General features: G+C 39.7%; 1 pseudogene; it reads right to left on the bottom strand.

The window, feature by feature from the left end:
* Positions 1–892: 892 nt before the first annotated feature.
* On the bottom strand, positions 893–2,219 carry LOC133056134 (spindle and kinetochore-associated protein 3-like; annotated as a pseudogene).
* Positions 2,220–11,210: the final 8,991 nt, after the last annotated feature.

Here is an 11,210-nt window from a genome sequence, read left to right as displayed (position 1 = left end):
TTTTTTGAATTTAGCATTTTATTTAGCAAAATTTAAATTATAACTACTCAGTAGTTCCTGGAACAAAGAATAAGTTGTTCTTCAGTGACAATTTTCTGACGAAATGAAGAGATACAACGTGACGTGTCTTCCCATTTGACTTTCAAGGCACAACCATAAAAGAGGATAATCTTTGCTGAATCAGCTTGACTTCAATCATAATGCTCTTGAGCTCCATGGACAGGGCAGCCTGGTGCTCTCAGAGACAGGTCCACAGGCGCAGCTGACAGTCTAGAGAGGAGCACCCACTCAGAAGGATGCTGAGCAGCTTCCAGAGGGTGAGGCTTGGGCTCTGCTGGGCGCCGAGCCAGATGGGGGTCTGGGGAGGTTGCAATCATGTGCTGGGAAGAGCTGATTTGAGAGGATGAAACTGACAATTTAGAGGAAAACACCAATCCTGACACGACAGCAGGTGAGTGTCTTAAGTCCAAATGTTAGAGACACCCACTTCAGTATAGCTACCTAGGCCTATAAATTCCTTTTTTCATACATCAGTTTAGGCTATCTTTTGTAAACCACAGTGTCTGAAAGAACATTGTTAAAATAAAAGGTGTAGAAGACTTGCGACAGTCATGAGGAGACAGTGGGCAGAGCTAACCCCAAGGAAGAAGCCCAGCTCTATCAACAAGTGTCCAGCCCCGAGAAGACTGAAGGTGGCCTCATTTGAGTGGCAAACAGTAATGTTTAAATTTCAAAAATTATTTATCCTGCTTCCTAATATTACTTAAACCACACAGTTCCATGAGGCAGGGTAAACTTGAAATCAGTGAAATAGTAATGATCTTTCAAAACTGAGCAGCTGAACTGCACAGGTTAGATTAAATCAAACAATAAAAATCACTTTATGCTATTAGTGTCCATACTCATCTTTAACATGAATTGGTTTTTCAAAAGGGGGATGACGTAGGGATGTTGAAAACAAAGTGAGACCAGATTTGCATTCATCTCATTCTGTTCAGTTTCCATAATGGAAGGACGGATCCACTATCATTTCTTCACCAGTTTTCTTTGTTGCTGGCATCTTGCACATTCTGTCCTCCACGATGAGGAAGGAACACTTTGCTGGGTGGCACCGCTCTGCTACTGGAGATGCTAGGTTTGAGTTGTATTTTGATAAAATCTGGTGAATATCTTCTGGAATCATAGTAACTTCTGGAGGTGTAGGTGTTTTTTAAGTAGATTCTGGTAAGAAGAAATTGTAGGAGAAGAGGGATCTGCAAAACTCTCAAAGCACTCATCTGAATTTGAAACTAATGATGTATTTTCTTTCATTTCTAAGTCATTCGATGAACTGTTTGTGGATACCATAGCTGTGCTGCTCTTTGTAGAAGGGACTTTCAAACCAGGAGTGCAGAATGTAGGTGCCAAGGGAGAATGTGTGTGCTCAGCATCATTTTTTCCCAACGGCTGAGTTATGAGGCCAGGAGTGGCAAAGACATTATCACTGGGCACTGGTTCTGTTTCTATGGTCTCATTGTTAGTTTTCATATTTTTAAGTCCAATTGTGTAATCGTCATTTAAACACATAGTATATACAGAGATACCAAAGTGTTCTAACTTAAGAGTTATACACTCAAAGTCATCCATCTTTAGTGCACATTTTGGAGTTTTTACTAGTATTTGGAAAATGGAGTTAAAATTTTTGGCTCTTCCTTCTTGTTGCTTGGGGAGGGTTTGGTAGAACTTGGGATACGATGTACCGCTCAAGTTCAAAATCAGAAAGTTGTGGACTACGCGGTGACTTAGAAGTGCTTGCAGCAGCAGAATCCAACAAATCATCTTTCACGTCAGGCTTCTCAGGACGTTCTCATTCACTGGACTCTGGTTTAGAGTCAGTGACTTCTTGCTCATCCACTGAACTTTTCTTGGCACGTGGAGTATATCCATACTTCTGAAAAAACTTTTATTTTCATGACATCCATTGAATTCTTTTTCATTAATATTTTTGTTGTTTTTATGAAACCAATGTTTTCTTGACTTTCGAAGTTTGCTTTATCATGAAGAATATTGACATCATTCTTTAGAGTTACTTCTGAGTTAAGGTCATGTAGAACTCTCATTGGACAATCTTCAAAGTCGCTGTTCTCTCCGTCCAGCGCTCACTGCAGCCGGGATGTCTTGCTGTCCAGGGTGACTGCCAGAGACCTCAGTTTTCCACAAAAGCCTCGGATCGGATCCATAGGAGAGGCCAGCTCCCCGCCTCAGAGCCCGCAGCCGTTTGATCCCGGCGCCTGAAGCGCCATTGGTTCTTGTAGCTGCGAACGGCCTTTCTCAAAATCATTATATTTAAACTTACAGAATGCTATATGTCAACTATATCTCAATAAAATTGGAATAAGAAAGATAAAAATCAACGTATAGGTACAAAATACACAGAACATCTACATTTCATCCTTACCCAATCTCTTACTCTTGTGTTCTCCCCCTCAATAGTAACAACTTATTGCTATTTTTTATCACTTCTGGTTTTTTGCTTCATAATTCTAAATGATATGCTTGTTCCTGTATTTCTTGAATAATCAATGCTATAGAATGTCTATCAGTTGTTAAAAGATATAACTATTTCTTTTACAATGCTACTTTGTTCCTTAATCCCTTTTTCATATTTTGGGGGAATATTTTAATTTAAAAATTTTATAGGTTTTTTAATAACTCTAAAATATACTTGTTCCTTTACTTCTCTGGTTCATTACCAAATACATCAATTTTTTTCTTTTTCTGCTTCTGGGTAACCTGTCTTGATTAAGAAAGTCTCCCTCAAACCAATATTTTTAAAATAGTCTCCTAATTTTTCCTAACATCTTTATATTTTACATTGAGTGTCAAATCACACAAAGTGGTTTTTTTTTCTGCTTATATTGTAAGATAAGGGAATTTCTATTTTTTTTAGATGGCAAGTACTATTTAAAAAATCATTCTTTAATAAGCATCAAGTTATCCATTATGCTGGATTTATTTTAAAACTGTTTAATAGTCATTTAAAGTCTACATTGGAGAAGGCAATGACAACCCACTCCAGTACTCTTGCCTGGAAAATTCCATGGGAGGAGCCTGGTAGGCTGCAGACCTTGAGGTCACTAAGAGTCGGACACACTGAGCAGCTTCACTTTCTTTATTTTATTTTATTTTATTTATTTATTTTTTCAATTATTTTTATTAGTTGGAGGCTAATTACTTCGCAACACTGCAGTGGGTTTTGTCATACATTGACATGAATCAGCCATGGAGTTACATGTATTCCCCATCCTGATCCCCCCTCCCACCTCCCCCCTCCACCCGATTACCCTGGGTCCTCCCAGTGCACCTGGCCCGAGCACTTGTCTCATGCATCCCACCTGGGCTGGTGGTGTGTTTCACCATAGATAATATACATGCTGTTCTCTCGAAACATTCCACCCTCACCTTCTCCCACAGAGTCCAAAAGTCTGTTCTGTACATCTGTGTCTCTTTTTCTGTTTTGCATATAGGGTTATCATTACCATCTTTCTAAATTCCATATATATGTGTTAGTATGCTGTAATGTTCTTTATCTTTCTGGCTTACTTCACTCTGTATAAGGGGCTCCAGTTTCATCCATCTCATTAGAACTGATTCAAATGAATTCTTTTTAACTGCTGAGTAATATTCTATGGTGTATATGTACCACAGCTTCCTTATCCATTCATCTGCTGATGGGCATCTAGGTTGCTTCCATGTCCTGGCTATTATAAACAGTGCTGTGATGAACATTGGGGTGCACATGTCTCTTTCAGATCTGGTTTCCTCAGTGTGTATGCCCAGAAGTGGGATTGCTGGGTCATATGGCAGTTCTATTTCCAGTTTTGTAAGAAATCTTCACACTGTTTTCCATAGCGGCTGTACTAGTTTGCATTCCCACCAACAGTGTAAGGGTTCCCTTTTCTCCACACCCTCTCCAGCATTTATTGCTTGTAGACTTTTGGATAGCAGCCATCCTGACTGGCGTGTAATGGTACCTCATTGTGGTTTTGATTTGCATTTCTCTGATAATGAGTGATGTTGAGCATCTTTTCATGTGTTTGTTAGCCATCTGTATGTCTTCTTTGGAGAAATATCTGTTTAGTTCCTTGGCCCATTTTTTGATTGGGTCATTTATTTTTCTGGAATTGAGCTTCAGGAGTTGCTTGTATATTTTTGAGATTAATCCTTTGTCTGTTTCTTCATTTGCTATTATTTTCTCCCAATCTGAGGGCTGTCTTTTCACCTTACTTATAGTTTCCTTTGTAGTGCAAAACCTTTTAAGTTTCATTAGGTCCCATTTGTTTACTTTCGCTTTTATTTCCAATATTCTGGGAGGTGGGTCATAGAGGATCCTGCTGTAATTCATGTCGGAGAGTGTTTTGCCTATGTTCTCCTCTAGGAGTTTTATAGTTTCTGGTCTTACATTTAGATCTTTAATCCATTTTGAGTTTATTTTTGTGTATGGTGTTAGAAAGTGTTCTAGTTTCATTCTTTTACAAGTGGTTGACCAGTTTTCCCAGCACCACTTGTTAAAGAGGTTGTCTTTTTTCCATTGTATATCCTTGCCCCCTTTGTCAAAGATAAGGTGTCCATAGGTTCGTGGATTTATCTCTGGGCTTTCTATTCTGCTCCATTGATCTATATTTCTGTCTTTGTGCCAGTACCATACTGTCTTGATGACTGTGGCTTTGTAGTAGAGTCTGAAGTCAGGCAGGTTGATTCCTCCAGTTCCATTCTTCTTTCTCAAGATTACTTTGGCTATTTGAGTTTTTTGTATTTCCATACAAATTGTGAAATTATTTGTTCTAGTTCTGTGAAAAATACCGTTGGTAGCTTGATAGGGATTGCATTGAATCTATAGATTGCTTTGGGTAGAATAGCCATTTTGACAATATTGATTCTTCCAATCCATGAACACGGTAAGTTTCTCCATCTGTTTGTGTCCTCTTTGATTTCTTTCATCAGTGTTTTATAGTTTTCTATGTATAGGTCTTTTGTTTCTTTAGGTAGATGTACTCCTAAGTATTTTATTCTTTTTCTTGCAATGGTGAATGGTATTGTTTCCTTAATTTCTCTTTCTGTTTTTTCATTGTTAGTGTATAGGAATGCAAGGGATTTCTGTGTGTTAATTTTATATCCTGCAACTTTACTATATTCATTGATTAGCTCTAGTAATTTTCTGGTAGAGTCTTTAGGGTTTTCTATGTAGAGGATCATGTCATCTGCAAACAGTGAGAGTTTCACTTCTTGTTTTCCTATCTGGATTCCTTTTACTTCTTTTTCTGCTCTGATTGCTGTGGCCAAAACTTCCAACACTATGTTGAATAGTAGTGGTGAGAGTGGGCACCCTTGTCTTGTTCCTGATTTCAGGGGAAATGCTTTCAATTTTTCACCATTGAGGATAATCCTTGCTGTGGGTTTGTCATATATGGCTTTTATTATGTTGGGGTATGTTCCTTCTATTCCTGCTTTCTGGAGAGTTTTAATCATAAATGAGTGTTGAATTTTGTCAAAGGCTTTTTCTGCATCTATTGAGATAATCATACGGTTTTTATCTTTCAATTTGTTAATGTGGTGTATTATGTTGATTGATTTGCGGATATTAAAGAATCCTTGCATTCCTGAGATAAAGCCCACTTGGTCATGGTGTATGATTTTTTTAATATGTTGTTGGATTCTGTTTGCTAGAATTTTATTAAGGATTTTTGCATCTATGTTCATCAGTCATATTGGCCTGTAGTTTTCTTTTTTTGTGGCATCTTTGTCTGGTTTTGGAATTAGGGTGATGGTGGCCTCATAGAATGAGTTTGGAAGTTTACCTTCCTCTGCAATTTTCTGGAAGAGTTTGAGTAAGATAGGTGTTAGCTCTTCTTTAAATTTTTGGTAGAATTCAGCTGTGAAGCCATCTGGTCCTGGGCTTTTGTTTGCTGGCAGATTTTTGATTACAGTTTCGATTTCCTTGCTTGTGATGGCTCTGTTAAGATCTTCTGTTTCTTCCTGGTTCAGTTTTGGAAAGCTATACTTTTCTAAGAATTTGTCCATTTCTTCCAAGTTGTCCATTTTATTGGCATAGAGCTGCTGGTAGTAGTCTCTTATGATCCTTTGTATTTCAGTGTCGTCTGTTGTGATCTCTCCATTTTCATTTCTAATTTTGTTAATTTGGTTCTTCTCTCTTTGTTTCTTAATGAGTCTTGCTAATGGTTTGTCAATTTTGTTTATTTTTTCAAAAAACCAGCTTCTAGCTTTGTTGATTTTTGCTATGTTCTCTTTAGTTTCTTTTGCATTTATTTCTGCCCTGATTTTTAAGATTTCTTTCCTTCTGCTAACTCTGGGGTTCTTCATTTCTTCCTTCTCTAATTGCTTTAGGTGTAGAATTAGGTTATTTAATTGGTTTTTTTCCTGTTTCTTGATGTAAGCCTGTATTGCTATGAACCTTCCCCTTAGCACTGCTTTTACAGTGTCCCATAGGTTTTGGGTTGTTGTGTTTTCATTTTCATTCATTTCTATGCATATTTTGATTTCTTTTTTCATTTCTTCTATGACTTGTTGGTTATTCAGAAGAGTGTTATTTAGCCTCCATATGTTTGAATTTTTAACAGTTTTTTTTTCCTGTAATTGAGATCTAATCTTACTGCACTGTGATCAGAAAAGATGAGTGGAATGATTTCAATTTTTTTGAATTTTCCAAGACCAGATTTGTGGCCCAGGATGTTATCTATTCTGGAGAAGGTTCTGTGTGCACTTGAGAAAAAGGTGAAGTTGATTGTTTTGGGGTGAAATGTCCTATAGATATCAATTAGGTCTAGCTGGTCCATTGTGTCATTTAAGGTTTGTGTTTCCTTATTAATTTTGTTTAGTTGATTTATCCATAGTTGTGAGTGGGGTATTAAAGTCTCCCACTATTACTGTGTTACTATTAATTTCCTCTTTCATACTCGTTAGCATTTGCCGTACGTATTGCAGTGCTCCTATGTTAGGTGCATATATAATTGTTATATCCTCTTCTTGGATTGATCCTTTGATCATTAAGTAGTGTCCTTCTTTGTCTCTTTTCACATCCTTTATTTGAAAGTCTATTTTATCTGATATGAGTATTGCGACTCCTGCTTTCTTTTGGTTTCCGTTTGCGTGAAATATTTATTTCCAGCCCTTCACTTTTAGTCTGTATGTGTCTCGTGTTTTGAGGTGGGTCTCTTGTACACAGCATATATAGGGGTCTTGTTTTTGTATCCATTCAGCCAATCTTTGTCTTTTGGTTGGGGCATTCAACCCATTTACATTTAAGGTAATTATTGATAGGTGTGGTCCCGTTGCCATTTACTTTGTTGTTTTGGGTTCACGTTTATACAACCTTTCTGCATTTCCTAGCTAGAGAAGATCCTTTAGCATTTGTTGAAGAGCTGGTTTGGTGGTGCTGAATTCTCTCAGCTTTTGCTTGTCTGTAAAGCTTTTGAATTCTCCTTCATATCTGAATGAGATCCTTGCTGGGTACAGTAATCTAGGTTGTAGGTTATTCTCTTTCATTACCTTAAGTATGTCCTGCCATTCCCTTCTGGCCTGGAGGGTTTCTATTGATAGATCAGCTGTTATCCTTATGGGAATCCCTCTGTGTGTTATTTGCTGTTTCTCCCTTGCTGCTTTTAATATTTGTTCTTTGTGTTTGATCTTTGTTAATTTGATTAATATGTGTCTTGGGGTGTTTCGCCTTGGGTTTATCCTGTTTGGGACTCTCTGGGTTTCTTGGACTTGGGTGGCTATTTCCTTCCCCATTTTAGGGAAGTTTTCAGCTATTATCTCCTCGAGTATTTTCTCATGGCCTTTCTTTTTGTCTTCTTCTTCTGGGACTCCTATGATTCAAATGTTGGGGCGTTTCATATTGTCCCAGAGGTCCCTGAGGTTGTCCTCATTTCTTTTGATCCTTTTTTCTTTTTTCCTCTCTGCTTCATTTATTTCCTCCATTTTATCTTCTACCTCACTTATCCTATCTTCTGCCTCCGTTATTCTACTCTTGGTTCCCTCCAGAGTGTTTTTGATCTCATTCATTGCATTATTCATTTTTAATTGACTCTTTTTTATTTCTTCTAGGTCTTTATTAAACATTTCTTGCATCTTTTCAATCTCTGTCTCCAGGCTATTTATCTGTAACTCCATTTTGTTTTCAAGATTTTGGATCATTTTGATTATCATTATTCTAAATTCTTTTTCAGGTAGATTCCCTATCTCCTCCTCTTTTGTTTGACTTGGTGGGCATTTTTCATGTTCCTTTACCTGTTGGGTATTTCTCTGCCTTTTCATCTTGTTTAGATTGCTGTGTCTGGACTGGGCTTTCTGTATTCTGGAGGTCTGTGACTCCTTTTTAATGTGGAGGTTTTACCCAGTGGGTGGGGTTGGACGTTTGGCTTGTCAAGGTTTCCTGGTTAGGGAGGCTTGCGTCGGTGTTCTGGTGCGTGGAACTTGATTTCTTCTCTCTAGATTGCAATGGAGTGCCCAGTGATGAGTTTTGAGATGTGTCTATGTGTTAGGTGTCACCTTGGGCAGCCTGTATGTTGGCGTTCAGGGCTATGTTTCTGCGTTGCTGGAGAATTTGCATGGTATGTCTTGTTCTGGAACTTATTGGCTCTTGGGTGGTGGTTGGTTTCAGTCTAGGTATGGAGGCTTTTGGACGGTCACTTATTACTTAAAGTTCCATGTAGTCAGGAGTTTTCTGGTGTTCTCGGGTTTTGGGCTTAATTCTCCTGCCTCTAGGTTTCAGTTTTATTCTTCCAGTAGTCTCAAGACTTCTCCTACTATACAGCACTGCTAATAAAACTTCTAGGTTAATGGCGAAAAGATTCTCCCCCGTTAGGGACGCCCAGAGAGGTTCACAGAGTTACATGAAGAAGAGGAGAGGGAGGAGGGAGATAGAGATGAGCAGGAGGAGAAAAAGGGGGACTCAAGAGGAGAGAGATCAATCTATGCAGTTGTCTGTTCCCAGAGTGTTCTCCGTAGCCCAAAGATCCACAAAGATTCACAGAATTGGATTGGGAAGAGAAGGGGAAAGGAGGAAATAGAGGTGTTCTGAGGTAGAAAAAGGAGAGTCAAGATTGGGAGAGAATAATCAACACACTCCTGTATAAAAATGGGAACTGAATACTGGATTCTTAAATGTCCACAATTTATATCATATACTGAAAAACAAAGATTAAAAATCTAGAGTAGAGGTTAGACTCTTAAAAATACTATATTAAAGGCAAAAACCAAAACACACACACAAAAATTTTAGAAATATATATGAAGTTCGGTATAAAAATAGGGCTTCTCTCTTTTTTTTTTTTTTGGTAAGGTTATAGTGTAATGAAAATGAAAATTAAGGAGTAGTAGAGGAGTAATAGAGGACACTAAAAGGAAATAAGAGAAAAAGAAAAATAGAAAATTGAAGAGAAAAAGAAAAAAGAAAGAAAGAAAGATAAAAAAAAAAAAAAGTAAAAAAAATTAAAAAAAAAATTTTTTTTCCCCTAATTAAGAAAATTGTAAAAATCTGTGAAAATGAAAGTTAAGGAGTAATGGAGGAGTAATAGGGAATTTTAAAAGAAAATAAAAGAGAAAACATAAAAAAGAAAAAAAATTTTTTTTTTTCTTTACTCAAAAAAAATATATCTAGGAATTTCTCTGAAGCTGTTGCGGTCAGTGTGGGTTCGGTTCAGTTTCAGATAGTTCCTCGTTCCAGCTTACACTTCTCGATATCTCCAGGCCCCTTCCGATGTAGTCGGTGTTACCTACAGGGATTTTAATCTGTTGCACTGGTCCCTTCTGAAGCGGTTCCCTTTGTTTCTTTGGCTTCTGTTTGCCGGTCTCTTCCGTGCCTAATTTCCGCCCTGACACAGGCGGGCGGAGGTGGTCTCTTATTCAGGTTGCTAGTTCCGTCGCGCTGCGGGGAGGGGCTGGCGCTGTTTTCCCCCGTCTGCGCTGCTCAAGCTCCCGGCTGCTCTATATGAAGCATTCCCTGCGCTGTGCGCGGTTCCAGCCCTCGGGTGTTCCACAAAAGCGCAGAACACAAAGCTGCGCCTGCGTTTTGTGCCTTCCCCGTCAGAGCGGTTCAGGCAGCCAGGGGCTTGACGGGCGCTCTCTCCCCGGGTGCGGCGCGTCTTCTGCCCTGCGCGGTCCCAGTCTCAGTTTCCGCCCGCGCCGATTGGGTGCGTCCGCCTTCTGCCCTCCGCGTCCCCAGCCCCAGACCCCGCCCGCGCCCTGTGTCTCGCTGCGACCCTCCCTGCGGATGTCGACCATCCAGAATCTCAGGAGGTCTTTGCTTAGAAAGTGGAGGCCTGTTTGCAGTGTGGTAGGGGATGCGGTCCTTGGGGCCGAGCCTGCCCCTTCCCCTCCCCTCTGCCTCCTGCCTCCGGCGGGGCTGTGCCGGTCCGCAACCTGCGAGCTCTTCTCTGGACTTTCTTGGTCCCTTTGTTCTGCGAACGGCTGGCAGTGTGTTCAGGCCAGTTAATTTTCTCTCTCTCTTTTACTGTCCCACAGTTAAGTTGGTAACTCACAAAAGCTCCCTCCAATTGTCTTCAGGGCACTCAGGCCCGGTCCTTACCCTAAGCAATGCCACCTGCTCCTCTCCGTTCTGCCCCCCCCTTGCTGGTGGCGGATGCGGGCATCTGGGGTACTTTTCTGCTGGGAGTTGCTTTTAGGCACGTAATCTGTGAGTTTTATTTATTGTTCCCCTCCCAGTCAGGTTGCCCTCCAAGGTTCAAAAACTTCCCCCAGACCCGCCAGTGGGAGGGTTTCCCGGTGCTTGAAAACTTCCTCAATTAAGAGTCCTTTCCCGCAAAAAAAAAAAAAAAAAAAAAAAAAGAGTCCTTTCCCAGGATGGATCTCCGTCCTTAGCTCCCCTGTCTCCCCTTTTATCTTTTATATTTTGTCCTACCTCCTTTCGAAGACAATGGGTTGCTTTTCTGGGTGCCTGATGACCTCAGCTGGCGATCAGAAGTTGTTTTGTGAAGATTGCTCTGCGTTCAGTTATTCTTTTGATGAATTTGTAGGAGAGAAAGTGGTCTCCCCGTCCTATTCCTCCGCCATCTTGGCTCCTCCCTCCGCGGCTTCACTTTCACTTTAAAGTCTACATATTTATCTATTACTTGCCAGTGAAATTTAGTTTTGGTTATGGTAGTATTATAGTAACTGCTAATATTTGATAAGGCAAATCTCCTTTCTCGTTT

The sequence above is a fragment of the Dama dama genome, chromosome 5, assembly GCF_033118175.1.
Source record: "Dama dama isolate Ldn47 chromosome 5, ASM3311817v1, whole genome shotgun sequence".
In the NCBI taxonomy this organism is placed as follows: domain Eukaryota; kingdom Metazoa; phylum Chordata; class Mammalia; order Artiodactyla; family Cervidae; genus Dama; species Dama dama.
The sequence above is the reverse complement of the archived record's forward strand: the minus strand, read 5'-3'. Positions and strand labels throughout refer to the sequence as shown.